Source organism: Muntiacus reevesi, chromosome X (assembly GCF_963930625.1).
Source record: "Muntiacus reevesi chromosome X, mMunRee1.1, whole genome shotgun sequence".
Lineage (NCBI taxonomy): Eukaryota > Metazoa > Chordata > Mammalia > Artiodactyla > Cervidae > Muntiacus > Muntiacus reevesi.
In genome coordinates this window covers 97,291,365-97,318,505 of record NC_089271.1, presented here as the reverse complement: position 1 = coordinate 97,318,505, position 27,141 = coordinate 97,291,365, and the positions used below count along the sequence as shown (strand labels likewise).

General features: G+C 51.8%; 1 pseudogene; it reads left to right on the top strand.

The window, feature by feature from the left end:
* Nucleotides 1-24,247: 24,247 nt before the first annotated feature.
* LOC136154609 (protein EOLA1-like) lies at nucleotides 24,248-25,525 on the top strand (annotated as a pseudogene).
* The last annotated feature ends 1,616 nt before the right edge of the window (nucleotides 25,526-27,141 follow it).

Here is a 27,141-nt window from a genome sequence, read left to right as displayed (position 1 = left end):
TGCGATTAACAGATGCACACTACTATGTATAAAATAGTACTACTGTCATGCTGGAGAAGACTCTTGATAGTCCTGTGGACAGCAAGGAGACCAAGTCAGTCAATTCCAAAGAAATCAAGCCTGAATATTCATTGGAAGGACTGATGCTAAAGCTGAAGCTCCAATATTTTGACCACCTGATGTGAAGAGCCAACTTACTGGAAAAGACCCTGATGTTTGGAAAGACTGAAGAAAGAAGGAGAAGAAGGTGCTAGAGGGTGAGATGATTGGATGGAATCATTGACTCGATGGACAGGAGTTTGAGCAAACTCCGGGAGACAGTGAAATTCAGGGAAGCCTGGTGTGCTATAGTCCTTGGGGTCACAAAGTCAGACAAAACCGAGCGACTGAACAAAAATGTATAAAATGCATAAATAGGGTCCTACTGTAAAGAACAGGAAACTATACTCAATATCTCAATAACCTATAATGGAAAAGAATCTGGAAGTGTTTATATATATATAAAGTGAATCACCTTGCTATACACCAGACGGACACAACATTGTTAATCAACTATGTGAATATGAGTGAATGCCATTCAGTCATGTCAGAACCTTTGCAACCCTGTGAACTATGCAGTATACAGTTCATGGAATTCTCCAGGCCAAAATACTGGAGTGGGTAGCCTTTCCCTTCTCCAGGGGATCTTTTCCACCCAGGAATTGAACTGGGGTTCCTGCATTGCAGGCAGATTCTTTACCAACTGAGCTATGAGGGAAGCCCTAACTATATATCAATTAAAAAAAAAAAAAAGTGAAGTTGGAAGAGTGGGCCAGCAAATGGCACAATGAGCAAGCAGCATATTACTGTCAAACCCTAGTGTCATTTCAGACACCAAGCTGACCCCTTTCTTAAAGCCTCCTCCAAGTGTTATTTTGGAACATTCTAGTTGGGAAATAGAGCAGGCCAAGGCCAGCCCCCCATATCGTCTTGTCTTCACTGCCTGCACTATTCCTTCAAAGGCAGTAAGCGCGGGGCCCACACTGCTATACTCCCCCTGGCACTTGAAGATATCATGGTTCATGCTGCCGGGGAGTTGGTCTGGGGAAACCTGTACCACATCTTCCTTCTCTGCACAATGCATCAGCAGCAGCCACTCTGCTCAGCCTGGGGGACCCTGGGTGCCACAGAGGGCAAATCAACCTTCTTCTGGGGGCCAGGAGAATCTGGGTTCAACACCTTCACCTCTGTGTGTGTTCAGTCACCAAGTCGTTTGTGACTCTGTGACCCCATGGACCGCAGCATGCTAGGCTTCCGTCCTTCACCATCTCCCAGAGTTTGCTCAAATTCACATTGATTGAGTTGGTGATGCTATCTAACCATCTTACCCTCTATCCCAGCAATAACTCTCAGACCATAAAGACCTAATGTCATCTCTCTAAACCTCATTCTGGAGTCAGGAAGAATTGGAAACCTCCACACAAGCCAGGAGAAGTCAGCCTGAAGAAGACAGTGCCCTTGTCTAGTTCAGTGAGGATAGGCACCAGCTGCCAGGGCCGCTCATCCTGGAAAGAACCATGCTGGTCATCGCCTGACTCACCTGTGTGTCTCTCTTGTCTACTTGTTTCCTGACCCTGTGTATGGGAGGCACACAAAGTTTTTTTTTTTTTTTTTTTTTTCCTCCAGTCACTGACTAACTAAATGACTGAATCAATGAATTCTTCTCAGGGAGAGAAGCAATGGCTTACCTTTAAAACTGCAAGTGAGGGCACCGAGCAACTGTACGCAGGGCACAGGTCAGATGCCCTAAGAGTTGCGTCTGAGTTTGACCCAGTCTAGTATCCCAGCCCTTTCCCATGACCTTGCTCCAGCTGCACAGCTGGGCTCAGTTCCCTCCATGGGACACTTCTGGGGGCCCTTCTCCAATTTCCCAGCCAAAGAGACCCTCTTCATTACAAGACCCAGCTCAGACTGCCCTCCCATTAAAAAGGCCTCCACGGTCCCTTGATGGGAATCAGTGTTTGCTTTCCCACGCTTCATGCTCCCCAACCTCTGCCTTGTTTCAGGCTCTGAGCTTGACAGGTCTGCCAGGAAGATGCACTCCAGCCTCCCCACCCCCAGCCCTGAGTGATTTAGGGGTGAATGGACACCTGATGCCCTGTGCGGTGGAGGAGCCTCTTGTAGGATGGATGTCCTTGGAGTTGAATGCACTTTGCCTTGTGAGTTCTGGTACCCAGACCTGCCCTCTCCCATCAGGCTGTGCTTACACCACAACTAGCAGATGGCCAGGTGACCAGAACACTGGAAGCAGTTCTCCTGCCCCACCCAGCAGTTGCATGATGCAAAAGATACCAAGAACCCCTCCTTCCAGCCTGCATGCAGGGCAGAGCACAGTGCTACCTGGGCAAAGGCACTTGGTGTTCTGTGTGTACACACAGCCACCACTCAGGCACCAGTTCCTGGTTTCAGTTCTCCCACTTAGTCAATAGCACTTACGAGGCCTCAGGCACTGTGAGAGCCTGACCACTGGGGCCCACTGTGGCACCTCCAATGCCTGTCTATGCTCTGCACTTCCTGACGGGCTGGCAGGAACTGTCAGGTCAACATCGCAGGTAGAGGGATGCCCCACCCACTCCTGTCTGCTCCCAGTCCTTGGTGGTAAGTCGCCAGCCAGCCTATGGCACCAACTACCCTCCTCCCACCCACAGGAACAGCCTCATGAAGGACCCATCCTGAGAAGGCTGGCCCTGGCATGGTCCAAGGAGAGGTGGTGAGATGAGGCCTTGGTACAGGGTTGACATCCCTTGCCCCACGGCTTATGAGGACCCATCCTGGGGATAGTCAGTGTGCACTCAGCCCTGGACTCAAGGCCACAGCCCAGCTCCTACAACCTTTGCTGGGCTGGCAAGGGGAGAGGCATTTCCTAGCAAGTGAGAAGATCCAGGCATGTGGAACATGGGAGGCATAGAGGGAAGTGACTTCTTTGCTTTGTTGTCCACAGGGGGATGACCAGCCTAGGATGAAGAATAGTGAGAACCAAGGGGGGAGGGGCTTTCCCAGGGTTTTCCTGGTAGCTGAGAAAGCTTCAGGCAGTGGACCTACATGGGCTCATGATTCGACAGGAGTGTTTGAACCTTAAAGACACCGAATGTTCCACTAAGGCAGGCCTGACCTGCTCGCATCAGAAGTCCTCTTTGGAAAACCTGCATCCCTGATACGAGGGCCAGGGAGACCAGGAGGCAGGTCCCAGAAGACTGGGACATCTCAGACATCTCTGAACTTCTGAGCCTGTGGCAGCAGCCCAGCCTCTCATCCCATAAAGGGCTGGTCCCCCCACCCCAGTCACACCGCCAAGAGAGCAAATGGCACTGGAGTCCTCCCTCACAGGTGCCCTACATCCCGGGAAGCAGGGGAGTTGGCTGCCCTGATCTGTGGCAGGACTCACAGCACTACCAGCACAAGAGCCCAGGAACCACAGGAAGAGATGGTCACTTACTGTCCGGCTGCCAAGCAGAGCAAAGACACTGTGCAACACAGGCTGGGCTCACCAGGTCACATGATGGAGGAGACGGATGACACCCCCCAATCCCCATCCTCACTGCCCAGGGACTACAGCATAGGCCGCAGGGTCACACTGAGCGACCAGGAGCCAGGGGCCACGACGAGGGCTGCCACCCCCCAGGAGGCTGGACCCACAGAGCAGGGCATGCGGTCAATACAACGTGGCCTCCTGGGGGCTTGATGGATGGGCAACCAACCAAGGTACAGTCCAAAATGACACTGAAGCCAAGGGCAGACGCCCCAGTAAACAGGTCACAATCCCTCATCCAGGTTCAGCCACAAACCAGTTCTCAGATCTGGCACCAAGGAACGGGGATGGGTTGGGTCCCCAGGGGAAGGACCACAGCAAACTGACACAGGAACAACCCCAGCCTCTCCCAAAGGGACCTCAGACTCTGCAATGATGAACCCACCCAAGGAGGTGGGACCACCACAGGGGTGCAGGTTGCCAGACTTAGGGTCACCTAGGCACTGATATGAGAGACGCAGTTAACTCTGACTTTGCAGTCACTTCAGGAGAACCCCAAGGGCTGGGGTTTCTAGGCATAGGGGGTCAAGGAGCAAGGGTACATGGGGCCAGTCCCGAGGATTCATCAGTCGGTCTTGAGCTGGGAGAGCCAAGAATGCATGAGAGTCAACTCACTGAAGTCCTCTCACCGTGGCTATGGGGTTGCAAGGCTCACTCCAGACCTCACTCCCTGCTCCTCGATCTCACAAACTAAACAGCTGAACAAGTTCAGTGGGTCACAGCCTGGTGTCTGGACACCCCTCCAATGGTGGGCTGCTGTGAGCTGCCACAACCTGGGCCTGACCATGTAGGGCTCAGCTGCTTGTCTGCATCTCCTCTCCTGGTGGGGCCCAACCATGAGTGCATGGAGAAAAGCTGACTGACTGTGGTGGCCCTTGGATCCTTCCAGAGTGGCAGTGTGAGGGGAGGAGTTGTGTCCTCTTGTTGTTGCACGGTTCTCCTGGGCTGTAACTCACCAAGACTCCTGGGGGATGACTTTCTATGCTGAGGTCTGAGATATCATGGGGTCCCTGTCCCAGCCATGTGAGGACAGGCCAGCTGCTGTGATGAGCAGAACCAACCCTGAGGGAACCTGCACGTGTGTTTCTCATCATTTGGGCCCTCCTGGGTCCCTGTGGCTTGCGGCCCCTGGCCAGGAGAACACTGTGGTGGCCTGTTGTCCAACACTGCTGTTATGTCACTGGTGATTTTCTCCCTGTTCCTCTGGTCCTTGTGCAGGGGAAGACACCCAGACAAGCAGGTGGAAGAGTGTTTTCTCCCCCGGCCACCAAGAAGTCACCTTTTGCTTCCAGAGGTAGGAGTGCTTGCAGTCCTCTCTTGCTCCAGGATTCCACCCACACAGTTGAGATTAGGAGATGCCCAGGAGGAAGGGGTTGGGTTAGCTGAGAAACTGAATGGTGGAAACTGGGCAAGCCTGGGATCCTTTTTACCAGTCAATGAGCAGAAGGTAAATAATTTGGCAGGGATGCATGGAGTGAGACACTCATGGCCCTTTAAACTGCTGTTTAACCGCTGTGAGCTGAAGATCACATGGCAATGAAGGTGATTAAACACTATGATGGTAGATCCCTGGCTGACTCACATAAATCCTCTAAGCCAGCAATACTTGTTAGGATTAACGCACTAATAAAAAAGGTTCACAGAAGTTGTGACAGAGAAATAGCTTCTTTGACAAAACCTTTCGTCTCGGGGCAAAGACAAGTGATCCTGTCAGCAAACCAGCTGCAGAGGTTACATGCACGGTCAGGTGAGGCCTGGCTAACATATTCATCCACAGCCTTGTCCCAGGGCTCCTCATTTGAGAACTGTGGTCCTGGTTATAAAAAGTTTTCACGGGGATAGGGGAGCCTAGAAGGTTGAAAGTTACTCAGTGTGGTGCATCCATAGCATTGTTCTGAGTAGTCAATGAGAAGACCTCAACCTCTGAGATGCTCAACAGCAGTCTGAGAGTTACGAGATAGGGCTTAGGGTCAGCGGGCTTAGCAGAAGCTTTACTGCACACCCAGGGCAGCTTGCACTGTTCCTCAGAAGTCTGTTTCTCTCATAGTCACTTGGACTCCTATTCAGAAGCAACCCCCCCCAACTGCATCCCCATGGACCATGAAAACATCACAACAGGTATTAGAGCAGCCCCATGAGGAAACATGTGTCTCATGCACAAAACAATTTAATAAATCCACCCCATCCTGATGCAAACACACCTACCCATCATGGAGATGTGATGCAAGAGCACAGGCTAAGCAAAGCCAATGAGGACACGGTGGGAGGAGAAGAGGGAGAGGGTGAGATGCATGGAGAGAGTAACATAGAGATTTACAAGACCACATTTAAGATAGACAGCCAATGGGAATTTGCTGTATGACTCAGGCAACTCAAACAGGGGCTCTGCGACAGACTGAAGAGTGGGATGAGGAGGGAGATGGGAGGGAGGTCAGGAGGGAGGGGCATGGGTGTACTTATGGCTGATTCTTGTTGATGTATGACAGAAAACCACAAAATGCTGCAAAGCGATTATCCCTCTGTTTAAAAAATTTTTTAAAAAAGCTCACAAGTACTGAAAAGATTGGGCTTTAGGGTTTATAGAAGAAAAAAAAATGCAGCATAGTTGATTTGATGCAAAGGCCTTTCCACAAGGCAGGACTTCAGAACACCCTTTCCTGCAAGAAGAGGCCCCAGTGTTCATCAGTTGATGAACCACTACCTTACCATAGCAGGAATTTGATGCAATGTTGTTGTTTAGTCACTAAGACGTGTCTAACTCTTTCATGACCCCGTGGACTGTAGCCTAACAGGCTCCTGTGTCCATGGAATCCTCCAGGAAAGGACACTGGAATGGGTTGCTATTTGCTTTTCCAGGGGATCTTCCTGACCTAGGGCCTGGGCCCGAGTCTCCTGCATTGACAGTCAGATTCTTTAACATTGAGCCACCAGGAAAGCCCCAATGCAGTATCTCATCTCGTTAAATTAGAAACCACAGCAACATCTTTAACTATAGATGTTTCATATGCACACGCAGGTAGCTAGAGGGCAGTTGTACCTAGTTCTGGGTCCACCAGAATCACAGCCTAAAATAAGAATTCTAAAGCAAGTTCTTTCCTTTGGAGATGTGCTTTGCAGAGGAAGGATGGAGAGTTTCCCTAGAGATAGGAAGGGAGCCAAGAGAAGGTGCATTTCAAGAAAGATTAAGGGAGATTTATCCTACTGGAGAACTCCACAAGCCTATGGAGAGTTATCTGAGTTATCATGTTTGAGGATGAGGGAGCTGGGGTATTTATACTCCAGTTCCGATGGGTCATGAAGCATCAATTCTCTGACATTTTCAGTCTTCCTTGAGCACTGACAAAGTAGGTTTCAGGCATGAGGAATAATCCTCCAAGCCACTGATGAGATGCTGGCAGTTTAATGTCTGGCTGGTATGTGCCATCGCCATGAGGCAGAGGGGACACGGGCAGGATCTGCCACAGAGGTCTTCCTCAGAAAAACTCCCAAATATTAAGGCAGGAGACAGAGTTTTTAGGCAAACATGTTTCTCCCAAAGTATAGTTTTCTCCCATTTCCTTCAAGCAGATCCCCATTTTCTGGAGTTACATCAGTAACTGCTAGTTACATCACTAGGAAGAGGCAAAGATCCAAAAGAAGAAACAGGTATTAGAGTGATAGGACTGCCAGAACAAAGGGTCACAGACTGGGTAGCATGCACAACAGAAATTCATTTTCTGTTGTTAAAAATAATTTTTAAAATTTATTTTGGCTGTGCTGGGTGTTTGTTGCTGCACAGGCTTTTCTCTAGTTGTGGTGAGCAGCAGTTGCTCTCTAGTTGTAGTTCACAAGCTTCTAATTGTGGTGGCTTCTCTTGTTGCAGAGCATGGGTTCTAGGGCACACAGCCTACAACTGTTTCAGCCCATGGGTTCTAGAGCACAGACTCAACAGTAGTGGTGCATGGGGTAGTTGCTTTGTGGCATGTGGGATCTTCTCAGATTAGCGATCAAACCTGTGTCTTCTGCATTAGCAGGCAGGTTCTGTACTATTGAGCTACCGGGAAAGCCCCAGAAATTCATTTTCTGACAGTTCTGAAGGCTGGAAGTCCAAGATTAAGGTGTCAGCAGGTCAGGTTTCTCCTGAAGCCTCTCTTCTTGGCTTGCAGATGGTGGACTTCATCCTGAATCTTCATATGGCACCTTCCCTGTGCATGCCCACCCCTGTGTCCCTTTATTTCTCCAAACTTCCTCTTCTTATAAGAACCACAGTCAGAATGAATTAGGGCCCACTCATATGACCTCATTTAACCTTAATTACCCTTTTAAAGTCCCTATCTTCAAGCAGAAGCACATTCTGAACTGCTGAGCTTAGGGCCTCAACATGTGAATTTGGAGGGGGGCACACAATTCAGCCTATGACAGAGAGTAATGAGCATATTCAACACTCAGATTTTTAAAGTTTCTGTTAAGAAAGAAAGCAGTGTTTATACCAGTCTCAAGCAAACAATTACAGGCAAAAAACGAATAGGTGGAACTTTAACTGCTGTCTTAATTTGGAAGAGAACTTTCATGAGTTCCTTGGGATCTCAGTTCAGGATGTGTGGATCACCTTCAATAAGATCAGCCTTGCCTTTCAGTAAATCTTAGCTCTATTGTATTAAATCCTGAAATGCAGAAATGGTAAGGACCTAACAGAGCAGAAGAGATTAAGAAGAGGTGGCAAGAATGCACAGAAGACCTATACAGAAAATGTCTTAATGACCCAGATAATCACGACGGTGTGATCAGTCACCTAGAGCCAGACTTCCTGGAATTCCAAGTCAAGTGGGCCTTAGGAATCATCACTACAAACAAAGCTAGTGGAGGTGATGGAATTTCAGCTGAGTTATTTAAATCTTAAAATGTGATGCTGTTAAAGTGCTGCACTCAATAAGCCAGCCAACTTGGAATACTCAGCAGTGGCTACAGGACTGCAAAAGGACAGTTTTCTTTCCATTCCCAAAGAAGGGAAATGCCAAAGAATGTTAAAACTACTGCACAATTGTGCTCATGTCACATGCTAGCAAGTTAATGCTCAAAATGCTTAAAATCCTTCAAGCTAGGCTTCAACAGTATGTTAACCAAGAAATTCCAGGTGTACAGGTTGGATTTAGAAAAGGCAGAAGAACAAGAGGTCAAATGGCAAACTTCTATTGGATCATAGAAAAAGCAAGAGAACTCCAGAAAAACATTTATGTCTGCTTCATTGACCACGTTGTAAAGACTTTGACTGTGTGGATCACAACAAACGGTGGAAAATTCTTAAAGAGATGGCAAAACGAGACCACCTTGTTTTCCTCCTGAGAAACCTGTAGGCAGGTCAGGAAGGAAGAGTTAGAACTCAACATGGAAGAGTGGACTGGTTCAAAATTGGGAAAAGAGTATATCAAGGCTGTATATTGTCACACATTTAACTTCTATGCAGAGTACATCATGTGAAATTCTGGGCTGGATGAAGCCTGAGCTGTGATCAAGATTGCCAGGAGAAATATCAATAACCTCAGATATGCAGCTGACATGACCCTTATGGTAGAGGAAAGAGGAACTAAAGAGCCTCTTGATAAAAGTGAAAGAGGAGAATGAAAAAGCAGGCTTGAAACTCAACATTCAAAAAATGAACCTAATGGCATCCAGTCCTATAATTTCATGGTGAATAGATGGGAAAACAATGGAAACAGTGACATACTTTATTTTCTTGGGCTCCAAAATCACCACAGATGGTGAGTGCAGCCATGAAACCAAAAGACACTTCCTCCTTGGAAGAAAAGCTATGACCAACCTAGAAAGCACAGTAAAAAGCAGAGACATTACTTGACTGACAAAGGTCTGTCTAGTCAAAGCTATGCTTTTTCCAGTAGTCATGTGTGGATGTGACAGTTTGACCAGAAAAAGGCTGGGTGCCAAAGAATTGATGCGTTTGAACTGTGGTGTTGGAGAAGACTCTTGAGAGACCCTTGGACTGCAAGGAGATCAAACCACTCAATCCTAAAGAAAGCAACCCTGAATATTCATAGGAAGGACTGATGCTGAAGCTGAAGATCCAATACTCTGGCCACCTGATGCCAACAGTTGACTCACTGCAAAAGACCCTGTTGCTGGGCAAAACTGACAGTAAGAAGAGAAAGGGAAACAGTGGATGAGACAGTTGGATGGCAACATCAACTCAATGGACATGAGTTTGAGCAAGCTCCGGTAGATGGTGAAGGACAGGGAAGTCTGGACTGCTACAGTTCATGAGATGGAAAAGAGTCTAAACAACGATTGTATTAAATCATAAAAGCTGTCGCAACAAGTTGAATGGACCTCTTCTGAGTTCAATCTATGCATCAGGCGCTGTGCTATGCAATCTAGACCTATTAGGTGATTCCTATAGGTTTGATAATACTTAATAGATGGGAAAGCAGGCTTAAAGAGGCAACATAGCTGTATTTTTAGTTCTTTATTGAAACAACAGAACGTGCCTTGTCATTAATAAGAATATGAAGGCAAGCCTCATCTGTACTGCAATTTTTAATATTTAATTCAGCAAGCATTAGAAAGGTAAACCTATTAAGTACTGAGATCAGACTTGGGGAAAGATGGGAAGAGTGAGGTAATTAGTAAGACTTTGGACTTGTCCCAAAACGACAATGCCAAAGAATGCTCAAACTACTGCACAACTACACTCATTTCACACGCTAGTAAAGTAATGCTCAAAAGCCAGGCTTCAGCAATATGTGAACTGTGAACTTCCAGATGTTCAAGCTGGTTAGAAAAGGCAGGGGAACCAGAGATCAAATTGCCACCATCCACTGGATCATTGAAAAAGCAAGAGAGTTCCAAAGAAACATCTATTTCTGCTTTCTTGGCTATGCCAAAGCCTTTGACTGTATGGCTCACAATATACTGTGGAAAATTCTGAAAGAGATGGGAATACCAGACCACCTGACCTGCCTCTTGAGAAGCCTGTATGCAGGTCAGGAAGCAACAGTTAGAACTGGACATGGAACAACAGACTGATCCCAAATAGGAAGAGGAGTATGTCAAGGCTGCATATTGTCACTCTGCTTATTTAACTTATATGCAGAGTACATCATGAGAAACACTGGGCAGGATGAAGCACAAACTGGAATCAAGATGGCTGGAAGAAATATCAATAACCTCAAATACGCAGATGACACCACCCTTACAGCAGAAAGTGAAGAAGAACTAAACAGCCTCTTGATGACAGTGAAAGAGGAGAGTGAAAAAGTTGGCTTACAGCTCAACATTCAGAAAACTAAGATCATGGCATCTGCTTCTATCACTTCATGGCAAATAGATGGGGAAACAGTGGAAACAGTGGCTGACTTTTTTTTAAGGCTCCAAAGTCACTGCAGATGGTGACTGCAGCCATGAAATTAAAAGACACTTACTTCTTGGAAGTCTTGACCATCCTAGACAGCATAGTAAGAATCAGAGACACTACTTTACCAACAAAGGTCCATCTAGTTAAGGCTATGGTTTTTCCATTAGTCATGTTTGGATGTAGAGTTGGACCATAAAGAAAGTGGAGCATCGAAGAATTGATGCTTTTGAACTGTGGTGTGGGAGAAGACTCTTGAGAGTCCCTTAGACTGCAAGGAGATCCAACCAGTTCACCCTAAAGGAGATCAGTCCTGGGTGTTCATTGGAAGGACTGATGTTGAAGCTGAAACTCCAGTACTTTGGCCACCTGATGTGAAGGGTTGACTCATTTGAAAAGGCCCTGATGCTGGGAAAGATTGAAGGCAGGAGGAGAAGGGGAAGACAGAGCATGAGATGGTTGGATGGCATCATCGACTCAATGGACGTGATTTTGGGTAAACTGAGGTAGTTGGTGATGGACAGGGAGGCCTGGCATGCTGTGGTCCATGGGGTTGCAAAGAGTCAGACACAACTGAGTCACTGAGCTGAACTGAACTGGATTGAACTGGATTTGCCCCAAGAGGTTGACTGTGTAACTGGGAGAGAGGAGAAAATGACCAGCTAAAAGAAAGAAAGGATACAGCCAGATGCGGTGCAAAGCCTTGGGGGAACTTTGGCCAAGAGGACACTGATCCCTACAGAGAGGATGTGGGAAAGCTTGGAGGTACAGTCCGAACTGAGCTGAGTAAACCACAAGAGACATGAAAGCAGGCGGGTTCCCCAAATCTTTCTCCACTCTTTAACAGCATAAGTTCCTGAAGCTGAGCAGACAGTTTGAGCCCAGGTGGGAGCACTTTCAGACAGAAGATCAATGTCTGAGAGCAAACCCCTGGCAAGGGGCACACTGTGTGGAGCCAGTGCAGTGGAGGAAGGAGAGGGCCACCTGTAGGCTCTGTGTGAGTGGCAGGTGTAGTCGGTTGGTATGGAGAGTGTCTTTATAAAATTAGGAAGCCAACATTCAAAAACCAGATCTCTTACTGAACTTCAGGTTTTTTGGCCATTCTGGGCTAATCAAAAGACCTGGCACCTGGCCTGCACACCTGCCTATTGTGAGTGGCAACTCCTCCTGGGCTAGATCATGCTCTCTCTGTGTGTTCTAGCCCCCTCACTCCCTGTGGTTTCCCCCCACTGACCCACTTCTTCAACCTATCTGCCAGAGCCCTGGAGCAGCAGGGACACTGTCACTTGGCTGAGTCTCATGGTGAGTCAGAGGACTAAAAAGGTCAACAGGTTCTTTGCTCAAATCTTGCTACGATTTTACTACCTGTTATCTTGGCTTCCTCAACTGTTAAGTGGGTGTAATGGTATACTCAAATCTATAGCGACCACTCAGTATGTGTGATTTGCTTAGCATAGCATCTGGGCCCATCAGTTGAGTTCAGTTGCTCAGTCGTGTCCAATTCTTTGTGACCCCATGGACTGCAGAACGCCAGGCTTCCCCATCCATCACCAACTCCCAGGGCTTGGTCAAACTCATGTCCATCGAGTCGGTGATGCCATCCAAGCAGCTCATCCTCTGTCACCCCCATCTCCTCCTGCATTCACTCTTTCCCATCATCAGGGTTTTTTTTTCCCCCAGTGAGTCAGTTCTTTGCATCAGGTTCCAGAGTACTGGAGTTTCAGCTTCAACATCAGTCCTTACAATGAATGTTTGGAACTGATTTCTTTTAGGATTGACTGGTTGGATCTCCTTGGAGTCCAAGGGACTCTCAAGAGTCTTCTCCAACACTACAATTCAAAAGCATCAGTTCTTTGGCCTTCAGCCTTCTTTATGGCAAAATCATAACTTTGACTAGACAGATCTATGTCAGCAAAGTAATATCTCTGCTTTTTACTATGTAGTTTAAGTTGGTCATAGCTTTTCTTCTGAGGAGCAAGTGTCTTTTCATTTCATGGCTGCACTCACCATCTGCAGTGATTTTGGAGTCCAAGAAAATAAAATATCTCACTGTTTCCATTGTTTCCCCATCTATTTGCTGTGAAGTGATGGGACCAGATGCCAAGATCTTAATTTTTTGAATGTTGAGTCTTTAGCCAACTTTTTCATCCCCCTCTTTCACTTTCACCAAGATGCTCCTCAGCTCCTCTTTGCTTCCTGTCACAATGGTTGTGTCATCTGCATATCTGAGGTAATCGATATTTCTTCTGGCAATGTTGCTATGCCAACAGCAAGCTGCTCAAAAACACTGCCCAGATCCCCAGAGGGACATGATAGCAGGCTGGCAACCAGGTGGCATGGAGCACACTTTTCTGCCCTTGCAGCCAAAGGTAGGTCCCAAAAGCAGATGAAAGACCCCAGCATAATTTTCCTGGTCCCCTTCCCCATAACATCTTTGTGCACCAAATCTATCCCAGCCTTTCAACACATGGAACCCTCCCTGGTGTCCTAGTGACTGTGCACTGCTACTACACCCAGCATACAGATGTGAAAACTGAGGCTGGAAAAGGGTCATCACTGGCTCAAGATCTAAAACCCTGGCCCCTGAGCCATGATGCCACAATGCCAAGGACAAACCCAGGCAAGGACACTGATCTGGGCTGCTCAGCCCTGCACTGTGTAGCTGATGGCCACACACCCTCATGGATAACCCGGGTACCTGGAGGGTCACTGGGGCACAGAAGCCGGTTGGGGTGGGCAAGCAAGAGGCAGCTTCCAGATCATGGGCTAACCGGAAACCACACTTTTGCTCAGGAAAAACCTGGCCTTTGCAATTTAGGGTCCAGGTTAATCTTAAGAAAATGATTAGTTACCAAGCATGGAGCAAGTGAGGCCCAGGTGCCACTCCCTAAAGGCAGCTTTCCATCTTGTCCAAAGGTAACACTCAGGTTTCCCCGAGACAGAGAAGGCAGCCCAGCAGGGCAAGTAGCACCAGCAGCAGCACAGTGCCCTTTCCGCTCACCTCCTCTACATGCATTTCCTATCGACACTTGAAAAGTGTGCTATGAAAGCAAGTCAACCAGGTGAGCCTAATGCTCCTGAGCTTCCGGTGTCATCGCTTGTATCTCAAAACCAGAGACTCCTGAATCACGTTAACACCCCAAAATTGTGTGCATGGACCCAGGTTTTCTGGGGCTGTACTGGGAGACCACAGAGGGCTCCGGATTCCTGAAACAAGACAATGGACAGGTTTTCAGCATTACCAACTAGTGACTACACGTGCTTGCCAAGGGTCCTTCTTCTCTTTTGCTCTAGGTCCTCCCATTCTACCACAGAAGACCATGGTTGGTACCAAAAGATACCACATACTAAGGCTGTTTGGCAGATGGTGGGGTGTGTAGTTATCTAGGTTGACCTGGGGCTGGCCCTTGGTCCTGCCTGTCCCAGGAAGGGCATCCCTCTAGGCAGAAGGCTGGAGGAAGGTAACACATCCAGTACCCCTGGGCCTCTGTCAGTCCTCTGAAAGTGTTGGGTCTTATTGGGGCTAGGATCACTTGTTCCCAATGCTTTGCCAAAAAGTCTTGGGGGCCACAAGAGTTTATGGATTTAGAAATCATTGACGGGGACACAGAGATCATCAACACCCAGGCAGGGGCTGGCAAACACACTGACGTGGCTGCAGTGAACCATGTGACTGTTAATACCAAGTGAGCTACGTAGGGAAAATTCGGGATACTATAAATAGCTTCTTGGTATCATCCATTTTTGGTTTTACTACCAAAAGTGCTTAGGTCAAGCTGGTGAAAACACTTGGCTGCTGAAGTGTTCTGGGTGATGGAGTGGTGGAAAGCAGATAATGGACCTGAGGCAGTGGTCAGATGCTGTCTCCTGCACAGTTCAGGGAAGAGGCCCCCAGCTTCATGGATTCCTGGTCCTGCTACAGTTCCCAGTTCACAAAGCCTGGCAGTTTGACTCAGCTCACACTGCCTTCTGTCCCAGGTGCCACTATGTACATCTTTGCTCAAAATCTGCCGATGGCCCTCAAGTCCCAACCCAGGCCACATCCTATAGAATCTTTGGCACTGGGGGCCAGTGGTGTCCATGTTCTCCTTTTTTCCTAATTGGAGGCTCTTCACTGTCTCCCTGTCTCCCAGCTGCAGGCTTCAAGGTACATGACTGCATTCCCACTCATTCTGGGGAAACCTCTCTTGGCAAGAGATGCCTCTTCAACTACTATTCAGAGTAGGTGCTTTCTGGTTTACAGACTGCTTTTATGTGAATCATCCCAGACTGCCTCACTCTCATCAGATACACTGGCAAATACGACTATTCCTAATGGGGACATTTCACACCGTGTTCACCGTTCAGATAAAGAAACGGAGACTCAGAGAGGGAGTGATTTGCTGAGACTCACGCTCCAGCACTGGTGGTGCTGGGGACCAATCCAGCTTTGAGATGGCAGAGCAGAGTGTCTGCTTCCTCCCACACCACCTCTGTGGAGGACCAGAGCCTGCCCAGCCTACCTGGCTGCTGCACATGCCTGCACGCAGCCTTGCCTCTGCAGTCAGTGGATGAAACTTCACAGCGCATCAAAGGCTTTAGAAATCCTTTGCCGAAAATCCCTCAGGGAACCTATACCGATAGTGTCAGGCTGGGGGCCCTCCACAAGCTCACTTGCTTCAGCTACACACCTGGGCTCAGTTCCCTCCATGGGTCTGACCCTTCTGGGTGCCCTTCCTCCATTTCCCTGCCAAGGAGACCCTCTTCACTACAAGACCCAGCACAGACGGCCCTCCCATCTGAAAAGCCCTCCATGGCCCCTCGATGTGACTCAGGGATTGGTTCCCCAGGCTTCATGCCCCCCAACCTCTGCCTCATTTCAGGCTCTGTGCTTTACAGATCTGTCTGGAAGATGCACTCCAGCCTCCCCATCCCCAGACCTAAGTGATGCAGGTGTGAATGGATACGTGACGCCCTGCACGCCATACCATCAGGGCCCACTGTGGACACCTCAATGCCTGTCTGTGCTCTGCACCTCCCGACGGGCTGGCAGGAACTGTCAGGTCAACATTGCAGGTGATGGGTGCCCTGCCCGGTCATGTCTGCTCCCTGTCCCCTTGGTGGTTAAGTCCCCAGCCAGCCTCTTGCACCAACTCCCTACCCTCCCCACCCCTGGGAACAGCCTCACGAAGGACCCATCCCAAGAAGGCTGGCTCTGGAGTGGTCTGAGGAGAAGTGGCACGATGGGGTCTTGGTAGGGGGTTGACATCCCTGCCCCATGGGTTATGAGGACCCATCCTGGGGGTAGTCAGTGTGTACTCAGCCCTGGGCTCAAGGCCACAGCCCAGCTGCTAGAACTTGTGCTGGGCTGGCAAGGGGAGAGGAATTCCCTGGCAAGTGAGAAGATCTAGGTGTGTGGAACGTGGAGGGGGGGAATACAGGAAAGTGACTTCCTTGCTTTGCTGTCTGCAGGGAGCTGACCAGCCTAGGATGAAGAACAGTGAGAACCAAGGGAGGGGGCAGGGTCTCCCCAGTAGCTGACAAAGCTTCAGGCAGGGTTAAACATTGGCCCAGGATTCGACAGGAGTGGCTGAACTTAAAGACACTGAATGTTCTGCCAAGGCAGGACTGACCCACTGGTATCTGATGTCCTCTCAGGAAAAAATGCATCAGTGACACAAAGGCCAGGGAGACTGGAAGGCAAGCCCCAGAAGACTGGGACATCCCAGACATCTCTGAACTTCTAAGCTGGTGCCCCCCACCCTCAAGGGAGCAAACTGGACCAGAGGCCTCCCTCACAGGTGCCCTCCATCCCAGGAAGCAGGGGAACTGGCCGCCCCGATCTGTGGCAGTGCCCACAGCACTACCAGGATGAGAACAAGGAAGCATGGGAAGAACTGGCCACCTACTGCCCGGCCACCAAGCAGAGACTGCAGCAGAGGTCGTGGGGTTGCACTAGGCGGCCAGGAGCCAGGGACCATGATGAGGGCTGCTGCCTCCCCGGAGGCCGGACCCACAGAGCAGGGAAGGTGGACCATGCAACGCGGGCTCCCAGAGCTTTGATAGGTAGGCAACCAACCAAGGTACAGTCCAAAACGACACTGAGGACAAGGGCAGCCACCCCGGTAAACAGGTCAAAATACCTCACCCATGTTTGGCCCCTGAGCCAGTTCTCAGGTCTGGAACTGAGGAACAGGGATGGGGCAGGTCCCTGGATGAAGGACGCTACTGCACCACAGCAAACAGACATGGGAACAACCCTAGGCCCGCCCAAAGGGATCTCGGGCTCTGAGATGGTGAACCCACACAGGCAGGTGGGACGACCAGAGGAATGGAAGTTGCCAGACACAGGGTCAAGTTGACAGCAATGTGAGAGACATGGTTACCTCTGACTCTGTGGCCCATGTGGGATGACCCCCTGGGCTGGGCTTTCTGGGCACAGGGGCTCAGCGGTCAAGAGACATGGGGCTAGTCCCGAGGATTCGTCAGTTGGTTGAGCTGGGAGGGCCTGAGGCCTAGAATGCAGTATCCCCCAGAGCCAGGTTCAGGGCTTAGCGAGATGTCTGTCGAGGAGTCCTTCAGAACCTGGGGGAACATGTGATGTGAGGGAAAGATGGTAAGGCCAAATGGAAACTTGGTGTGAACTCCAGTGGGTGAAAGAGAAACACAGAAAAAGAGGGGGGATACACGCCCCACTCATGAACTGGGGAACCTTCTCACCTCTGGTGGCAAATCAAGGGCATCCTCTGCTCCTGACCCCTCACACCCACTCTGCTTGGCCAAGTCACCACAGTGGGCACACAGGTACTCAAAGGATAACCAATGGGGCTCCCACCCAGAGTACAAGAGTCCCCTCACTGAAGTCCTCTCACCATTGGTATGGGATGGCAATGTGCACTCCAGTTTGCCCTCCCTGCTCCTCGTTCTCAAAAACTAAATAGCTGGATCTGGTCTGTGCGCCTCAGCATGGTGTCTGGAAGCCCCCTCCAATGCTGGGGGGTGTGGCACCTGGGTCGTGGCCAACCTGCCCAGATGGAGGACAGTGAAGAACATGCAGACCCCAGAGCTTGGGAGTGATGGACACGTGCAAACCAGCACCTCACACCCCCGGGTCAAACGTGATATAAAGGCCTGTGATGTGAATGCGAGCAGGGCAGCACCAGAGGCTTACAAAAGCTCCCCCAGTCAGCCTGGGTGGTGCCCCATCCCCTGGGCAATCAGTACCCCAAGTAGTGGCAGCAGAATGGCCACCCGTGTCCGCAGGTCCCATGTGTGCCGCGTCTTCTCAAAGAACTGCAGTGGAACTGAGATGAAATCAGAAATGCGTCTGGTTCTCAGGCTGGCCCCTCCATCTGGCCTGTATGGAAAGGGCTGTGGTCAACGGGAGCTGCCCTGGGGACAGAGGGAAAGTAGGTCTGGCTGACTTCCCGGAGCTACACAGCTGCCCCCTGGGCTTGTCCTGCATGTGAGAGTCCAAGACCCAGAACCAAAGCTAGGCAGGGACCGAGGGACTGACACGGATGTGAAGGGGCCCTCTCTCACTGGCAGAGTGCTGGACACCAGGGCAGTGTCTCCTTGGGGACTGCTCGCCCCAGGTGCCAAGCCTGGGGGTGGATGGTGACCCCCATTGGGAGGGCATGATGGACACATGCTGACCTGTGGGGCACTTATGGCTCTGAGACACCAAGCCAATACTGAGTCCATTGCTAGCCTGCAAACAGAAGAGGACAAATCTGCAATACAAACACCAGGGCGGGATGAGCGCCCAAAAGAAGTGCTCACAACTCGGCACAGAAAGGACACACAGCTCAGCAGAAAAATGGGCAACAGGCATTTCAGAGAGGAAACCACATCGTCCAAGGAGGACACGAGGGAAACCGAGAATCTGGATTGAGCGCTCCCAGGTCAGTGCTGCCGCAAATGCAGAGCAGGAGCAAAGTGGAACCCTCACCAAGCCTCAGAGACCCAGATGGGGTGGGAGGCAGCACTCCCCGGGGCTTGGTCTGCACATCTGGGCACGTGAGGGGAGCTGGCGCCAGCAGCTGGAAAGGGACAGGTGCAGAGAAACGCCACAGATTAGGTCCTCACAGCTGCCCCCATCAGCAGCCACACATCATAGGTGTCCAGTTCAGTGGGCAAGGTCTTGTTCAGAGCCAGGATGAGGGAAGAACAGCAGCAGCTCACCTACCATTCACAGGACCCTCCCTCATGATCTGAAACCACTACCAGCACGTTTTGGGGTATATGGAGTTAGCTGATAACCACTCTTGGGGCAAGGAGGAGAGCACCAGCATGAGGGAGCTGGGTGTGGTGATCGCTTGGGTCCCTGCAGCACTGAGGCCTCAAATCCAGGAGGCAGCCTCTGTCCCTCAACTCGTGGCTGGGAGGCTTCTGCAAGGAGAGAAGAGGCTGCATGTTAGAAGGGAAAGCACTGCTCGGACTCAACATTCCCAAAGCAGCAGTTGCGTGGGCGCCCAGCTAACGGGAACCAGTGAGACACCGACCCTGCCTTCCAGGGACTCGGTGACCCTCGGGGGTCCAGACTCATGCACAGCAGCCACAGCCTGGGAGGAAAAGGAGGGCAAAGGCATCAGCAGGAAGATCCAGGGCGCTCCAGAACTACCAGATGAGAGCAAGGGACACTTGGGCAGACGGAAAAGAGCAAGACGGACACTTATGTTACGGTTGTGCCTGGAAGGAGGACAGAGGGTTGTCAGGACAAGAGGAGCCAGCCATCTAGGGGCAGGAACTGCAGGAGCTGAACTGTGGGGTCCTGGATGTGCTCTACACAGAGCCCAGGGCCAGCACAGTCACCCAGAGTGCTGGGCGATGAGGAAGGAGACCTGGGACCACAGGAAGCCCCCCAGGGCACCACGGTCAGGTTGGGGCTTAAACAGGAGAGGGCTCAACTGTGGTTTCCATCCGGGGTTGAGGACAGATGTGCATGCAGTGTGACACAGAATCAATGGTGTGTACAACACCAGCTGGAGATGGAGAGACAGGTTTCCAGGCTGGTGGGGGGCCTAGGCTGACAGCACCACCCCGGCCCATGAGGCCTGAGTTCAGCTAGTAGCAGTGGGGACAGGAAGAGGAGCATTTACCGTGATCAGGCACTTGGGAGGCAGGGACACAGCAGGCAGGGCGGTGGATAGGAACAGAGTCAGATGGTTGCTCTGGGTGAGCTGAGCTCCCAGACGAAAGGAAGAGTTCAGGAAACAGTTCTGAAGGCAAAGCTGCCTTTCTCTGAGACATCTCAGGTCCCAGGGGCAGCAGGAAACACATTGAGGATTTTCTTTTGCCTCTGCAAAAAAACAGATAGACTGTTGCTCAGCACCGGGCCAGCAGTCCCAGGGTGGCTTGGAGGGGAGCCAGCCTCAGCCCAGCGATGGGGAACTATGCCCAGAGGTCGTGCCTCTCTCCGCTTCCCTGGCCCCTGGGGTCCACTCTGAAGTTCAGATGCAGTCGCTGAAGACACTGAGTCATGGTCACTTTGACTCTCGCCGATTCTCGCAGACTGGACACCTATGGCAAGGACTCAAAAGGGCACAGTCTGGCCTCTGCCATGAAGCTGGACAGGCCCACTCTCCGTGGGTTTCCTAGGCAAACAGCTCCATCTTTGCAGCCACGCCCTGCCTCTGATGGCTCCACCCCACCCACAGCCAGGCAGGAGCCTCACCCCAGTCCCACCCCACCCCAGGCCAGCCCCAGCCCCTTTCCTTCCCAGTCCAGCTCTGCTCCACCCCGCCCCACCCCAGCCCCAAGTATTTCTCCAGAAGCTCCACCTCACCCCGGTCTTTCCCATACTCTTCCTCCCACACTGCTCCTCCCACCTCCTCCCCTCTCTTCCACTAGGCTGCTCACTTCCTGGTCCTCCTCCGGGTCCCACTCCAGGCCCGTGGTCTCGAGGCTCCTCCCTGTCTGACCTTCCAGGTGCCTCAGAGCTGGGCGGATCTTAGTCTGTCTCCTAGCAGACAGCGCCAGTGAGGGAATGCACCTTTGTTCCTACGTGCGTGTCTATGTAACTGCGTGCCTGCGTGCCTACGTACCTGCGTGCCTACGTGAGTAAGGGAAGCCATACACACTGGAAATGATGGGCGTCAGTGTTTATGGGCACGATGCGACTGAGGCCAGCCGGTGCTGTCAGCTGTCTAGGTCCCAGTGGCAGATCACTGTCCTGCCTGGTGGCCGCAGCCCAGCCATCCCAAAGCGATTGTGACTCTCTCTGCTTGCAGGAAGGCGGAGCCTGCCTCATGTACAGATGATACCTCCAGGCAGGAGTTTCCAGGCTCTGGGACAAGGAGTGCTTGCCAGGGGGCCGAGGCAGACCTTCTGGCCCCCTCCACGGCCACAATCCCCGCCCGCTTTCTTTCCACGTGTGCATCCCAGTGATGCCCTGGGCCACATGGGAAGATGCCAGCAGACTTGCCCTCCAGCCTCCTACCCTGCCCCTGGACTATGACCTCACACAAGGCCCACCCTCCCCCTGCGAGTCGTCCCGACCCAAGCTTGACCCTGCAGGGCTCAGCTGCTTGTCCCCAGTTCCCCTCCTGGTGGGGCCCAACCACCAGTCCATGGAGGGCAGCCCACTGACTGTGGCGGCCCCCGGATCCTTCCAGAGTGGCAGTGTGAGGGAAGCAGTTGTTTTCTCCTGTATTGCAGGGTCTCCTGGGCTGTAAATCACAATCACTCCTGGGAGATGGGCTTATGTGCTATGGACTGAGACATCATGGGGTCCCTGTCCCAGCCACATGAGGACAGGCCAGCTGCTGTGATGAGCACAACCCACCCTGAGGGCAACTGCTCATGTGTTTCTCATCAGTTGGGCCCTCCTGGAAACCCGTGGCTTGAGGGCCCTGCCAAGGAGAAGACCGTGGTAGCTGTTGTCCAAGATTGCTGTATTGTCACTGGTGACTTTCTCCCTGTTCCTCTGGTCCTCGTGCAGGTGAAGATGCCCAGTCAAGCAGGCAGAAGCATGTTTTCTCCTCTGGCCATCAAGCAGGCACCCACTGCTTCAGGCTGTAGGAGTGCTTGCAGCCACTTCTTGCTCAGGGATTCCACCCACACAGGTGAGATTTGGAGGCTCTCAGGAGGAAGGGATTGGGTTGGCTGAGAAACTGAATGGTGGCCACTGGGCAAGCCTGGGATCCAGTCACATACCCCAGTAGAAGACACAGAAATGGCCAAGCCCCGGGGCCAGCCAGGTCCTTTGTAACCAAGCCAGACCCGGTGAAGAGTGTGACCCTTTGTCACCCAGCAGGTGGGCAAACGTTCAACCGAATGATGATGCTCAGGGCCAGCCAGTGCATGAGGCCATGACACCCTTGCCTGTGGTTGGTGGAGTGGAAACAGGGGAAGCCTTTGTGGGAGGCCATTTGCTGGTGTGTGTCAGCACCTCGGGTGTGTGTCATGTGGCCTGGGCCACCTCCTGCATGGTTTTTCAATGAGTGTGTGGTCATGTCGAGTGGCTGTATTGGCAGAATGAGCTTTCCCTTCCCTTCCATCAAGAGGGAAGCATCAGTAACTTGTGGGACCCCTGACACTGGCAGGTGTATACAGACACATGAAGATGTGCAGACGTAGAAGAGTGTGCCCGAGGTGCTGGGAGTGGAGAAGCCATCCCCCCACTCCCCACTTGCCCCTGCAGAGAGATGTTCAGACAGGGCTGACACTCTGGCTTCATTTGCCGGCAGTCACATCCGAATCACACTGGGTGGCTCATACTAGGATCCATGTTGGTTCAGGAGGCCCGGCAGCCGAGGTCGAGGTGTTGGCTGGCGTTGGCTCTCATGAGGGCTGTGGAGCGTCTCTCCCATCTCTCCTCCATCTCTTCCAGGGCATTGCTGGCCTTGGTGGGTGTGTCTGGGCTTGGAGAGCTCTGCCTTCCTCTTCACGCCAGTTCCCTCGTGTGCCTGTCTGTCTTTAAATGTGCCCTTTATATGGAGACAGCTGTACTGTTAGAGGAGGGTCCATCCTTATTGTGCTCACTTGACCTCCATCAGCTCTGTGAAGAACTTTCCTTTGTCTGTAAGGTCACGCCAAGGTATTTGGGATTGGGACTCCAGCACCTGACTCTGAGGGTACACAATGTGAGTCCTCACACCCTACAAAGGCTCTGAGGAAGGAACACACTGGAATGTTAAAAGGATGGAAAGATGGCCTTTGTGGCTACTGGGGGTGAATCCAGGGTCGAGAAGAGCAGGCCACCAGGGTAGGAGCTAGATCACATAGGGCCTCGTGGGCCTGTGAGAACTGTGGCTCTGCTGTGCTCCGGGAGGGAAAGGTCCAGAAGGCCCTGAGCGGGGTGCCCATGGGACCTTGTCCCCATCCTCACAGCCATGTGGAAACGGAGGCCCCTTGCAAGGTGCTGAGACCCTGCTGACGTTAAGGCTCGTGGCTCTGCTCCTCTGCCTCCACCCCCCTCCAGTGAGCAGGGACCACCCCCCTCCAGGTACAGGGAAAGAAGTGAGAATGGTGGTGCGTGTGTTCAAGTCCCCTGCAGTCATGGGCTACATATCTATGCCTCCGTGCCTCCTCAGCTGTCGAACGAGGTGACGATAACCTAGTGGATTATTTGAAGTCTGAATTCTGTGATCCCTACATGGTGCCATCCTAGGCCCTGGTGATGACATGGAGTGCACCCATCTCAGTAGTTCCTGCACTTCTTTGTTCTTTCTCTAGGCTCTGAGCAGGGCCCGGGACATCTGCTGACAGTGGAGGCAGTGGTATGGGAAGGACTGGGTGGAAAATGGCTCCCAAAGTTACAGGGAAGACACCTGGCAGGGCTTTTGAGGTCCAGGGTGCCCCATGGCCGAGTCCACATTGGTTAGCATAGATCTGCCCTCATCATCCCTGGGCTAAGACGGGGGATCTGCAGAGCATTGGCAGTGATGGGGCCGCAGAGCTGAAAAGTGGGGTGGTGGCAGGGAGTGGGGGAAGCCAAGCCCAGGACAATGCCTGTCTGTGCTGGGAGAGGACCAGAGCCTGGTCTCTGGGCTGTGAAGCCAGGGGGCTTGTGCTCCCTCCTCAGTGCTCTCAGGGTTTCAGGGCCCTCTGTCTTGGATCTCACCTCATGCCTTTCTCCCACTGTCCCACCCTCCTTGCTGACCTCCCCACAGACTGCATGGGATGGATGGGTCCTCTGGGTTACCACCGTGCCATCAGTGAACTGTGTGGAGATAGATGGAAAGAGCCAGCTTTCTCTGACCCATGCTTTCTGTGTCAGCAGATTTGGAGGATGCTCAGGCTCATGGGGCTGAGGTCCAGCCCAGGGCTGTGAGCTTGCAGGCCACTGAATCACACTCCTGACCTTTGTAGTTTTGTGTTTCTGCAGCCGCATGAAGACCTGGGAGCCCTGGGAGATGAAGTTCGGCTGTCTGCTCTTCTGACGGCCCTATGCGGGTTTTGTCTTAAACGGTGTCAAGACCCTGGAGATAGAGATGCCATAGCAGCCCATGCTACGTGGCCACCAGCACTATACCCTGGCCGTCCACGTGGCACACCGGGACTGGGAGGACGCAGCCTGGCGGGAGCTGCTGGAGCAGAGGCTGGGGATGAGCCCCACCCAGATCCAGGCCTTGCTGCGGGACGGGGTAAAGTTCAGTCATGGAGTGATCGTGGGTAAGTGATGCCCTGCCTCCTGCTGCCCGCATGGCCCCCAGCACTGCCCTGGATCTTGGCCGGATTGTGCTTGTTTGTTTTCTGTTGAACTAGTTTGTGAGGTTGGGCGTGGCGGCTGAGGTTTCTTCAGAGGGACAGCAAGGGTCCCTGGGCTGGGAGCCAGCTGCCCGAGGTGCCTGATCACCACTCTGGGCCTCAGTCCCCATTTGTGCTTGAGGCAGAAGTGGGTCCAGGTCTGCACGTGGCACTTGTCTGTGTGTCTGTTTCCCCACGTGTGTCTGTGTTCCCGGCAGAGACCATGAGAGGCAGTAAAGCACAAAGCCTGGGTTCCACACCCACACTGCCTGAAGCAGGGCCTAAGCAAGTCCCCTGACTCCCCAGGGGTGAGGCCCCACAGCAACACCTGTCTGCTGGTAAATCCCTTGGGGACCTGATGTTTGCTGGCCCCTGCTGGGGCCCTCCTGCTCTGTCCCTGTGGCCTGCAGTGGGCAGACTGAGAGCTGCCCGTGGCCTGGTGGGTTCATGGGGCACCAGGCCTCTCCGTTTCATTTTGCTCCCTCCCTCGCTTGGCCTCGCTGTGAGTTCCCTTTGCTGAGGTGAGCCCGTCTGAAATGCTCAGCCAGAGGACCCAGTTCACCTCGGGTTCCCTCCATGATATGGTCTTAGTCTCAAGCAGGTGCAACTTTGAATGACCTTGTTCTCATTCTGTGTCCTGTCTTTGCACACATCTCATGGTCATCGGGAGCATTTTGCTGTGCCTAGAAAACCTAGGTCCCGACTAGGTGGAGGAGCTGGAGAATCAAGGCCTTCTACCCGACCTGCAACAGAAGTACATGACTGCGCTTGCCAACCCCCGCTGGCTGCTGCAGTCCATCGATGGGAGGGGCGGGAAGGACATCTTCCAGGTGGACATCCTCCAGCACCTGGTCCTCTTTGGGCAGGAGGCCTGTCCAGACTGGGCTCTCGAGAGGAAAGTGACCGAGAGACCAGAACATGCTGATACCATGCAGTCACCATAGCGCTCGGACTTGCCCATCTGGTTCTGTCTGAATCGACCCTGTGCTGTGGTGCCCACTTGGTGCGGGGATAGGGACAGGGACTCCCCTCATGTGATGCTGCTCTGGAATCAGTGAGAGTCTCTGGGACTTTGACCTTTATGAATTGATGGCGTTGCCAGTTGTTTTGGCCCTGCTGGATCTGGGTGGTTGAGAGAAATGTGTTGTGGAAACAGGTTAGTGTTTTTCCCTCTCTGTTCTGGTCCGAAGTCCCAGATGTTGGAACAATGACCAGGGGGTGATAGGGGAAGACTGGGGGCAGGGCTGCACATCGGCAGGCAGAGAGGCCCACAGGCCCAGAAACAAGCCACTGTTTATCCTTGCACGTGACCCTTGTCCTACTGTAAAGTGTCCCTTGGCTCTCAAAGCATGTGTGTTGGACGCAGTGCCTGGCCGCCTCACGCCCAAAGAGAGGCTCCTAAATACAGCTGTGAGGGCAGAGCGACTAGGGCTGGTGTTCACCGTGTGGAAACCTTGTACTTGTCTTTGGGTTTGGGGTAATGTGTTTGCAAGGCACTTGGCGGCTGGCGTGACCCTGCTTTCCAGTGAGTCTCCTGGGGAGGCCCCTGGATAGGGAGCTGGGACACTCAGCTGCTGATCAGAAACTTGTGGCATCGTTGGGGGACACTTGAGGATCTCTTCTGCTGCAGGGTGCATGACTCATGGAAGGTGACACCCCAAAGGTCGGGAGCCCAGTTGGGCCGTCTGCTGAGTGGCAGGCAAGGCCCAGGGACCTGTCTGTCCTGGGCTTGCCTCAGCACTCGACTCATGAGTCAGATGCTTGGATGAATCTGTGAAATGCTGCTGTTTCAGATGAAAAGGGACCGTGGGAACTGGACCAAAGCCTGCATGGGGTGTGGGCTTCTAGCCTTTTCTGGCTCGTCTTGTGCCATGTGTGAATACAATGGACAGATAGAAAGAACACAGACTCGCAGTTCTTGTTTGATTGTTTATTATCTCCAGTGGAGTTTTGCTTTACTTTATTAGAGCCAGAAATCTATTTTGATTACAAAAGAGTGCTTTTGAGTGTCCCTCGGGATCTGGCAGCTCAGCGATTGGGCTTGTTCTTGACCTGCTCACAGAGGGCACACTTATAATCTGAGGATTCTCCCTGCTCCTCCTTTGACTCAGGGGTTACGACTGGGACCATGACTGAAAAGAGCGCCATCAGGATGGAGTAACAGGTTGAAAGGTTGTTGCTGACCCATGAAGATTGGGATTCTTGGCCTTCGGAGGAGAATTCAATCCGGGGCCAGAGACAAGGCTTGATCACTCAGAGCTTTTGTGTAATAAAGTTTATCAAAGTATAAACGAGGTAGAGAAAGCTTCTGACATAGGCATCTGAAGGCGGCAGAAAGAGTACCCCCCTGCTAGTTTTGAGCTGGATGTTATATACTCACTAGTAGTCTGTTAATGAAAGAAAGGAATGTCTTAAAACTCAGAATGGCACCAGGCCTCTCATCCATAAGATGTATTTTGGGATACTCTTGGCACCAGAGGAGTCATCCTAGGCCATAAAGCAATTGACTTGAATCTTGTAGAAGGGCAGATCACCATACAAATAGTTTCGTTTACATAGG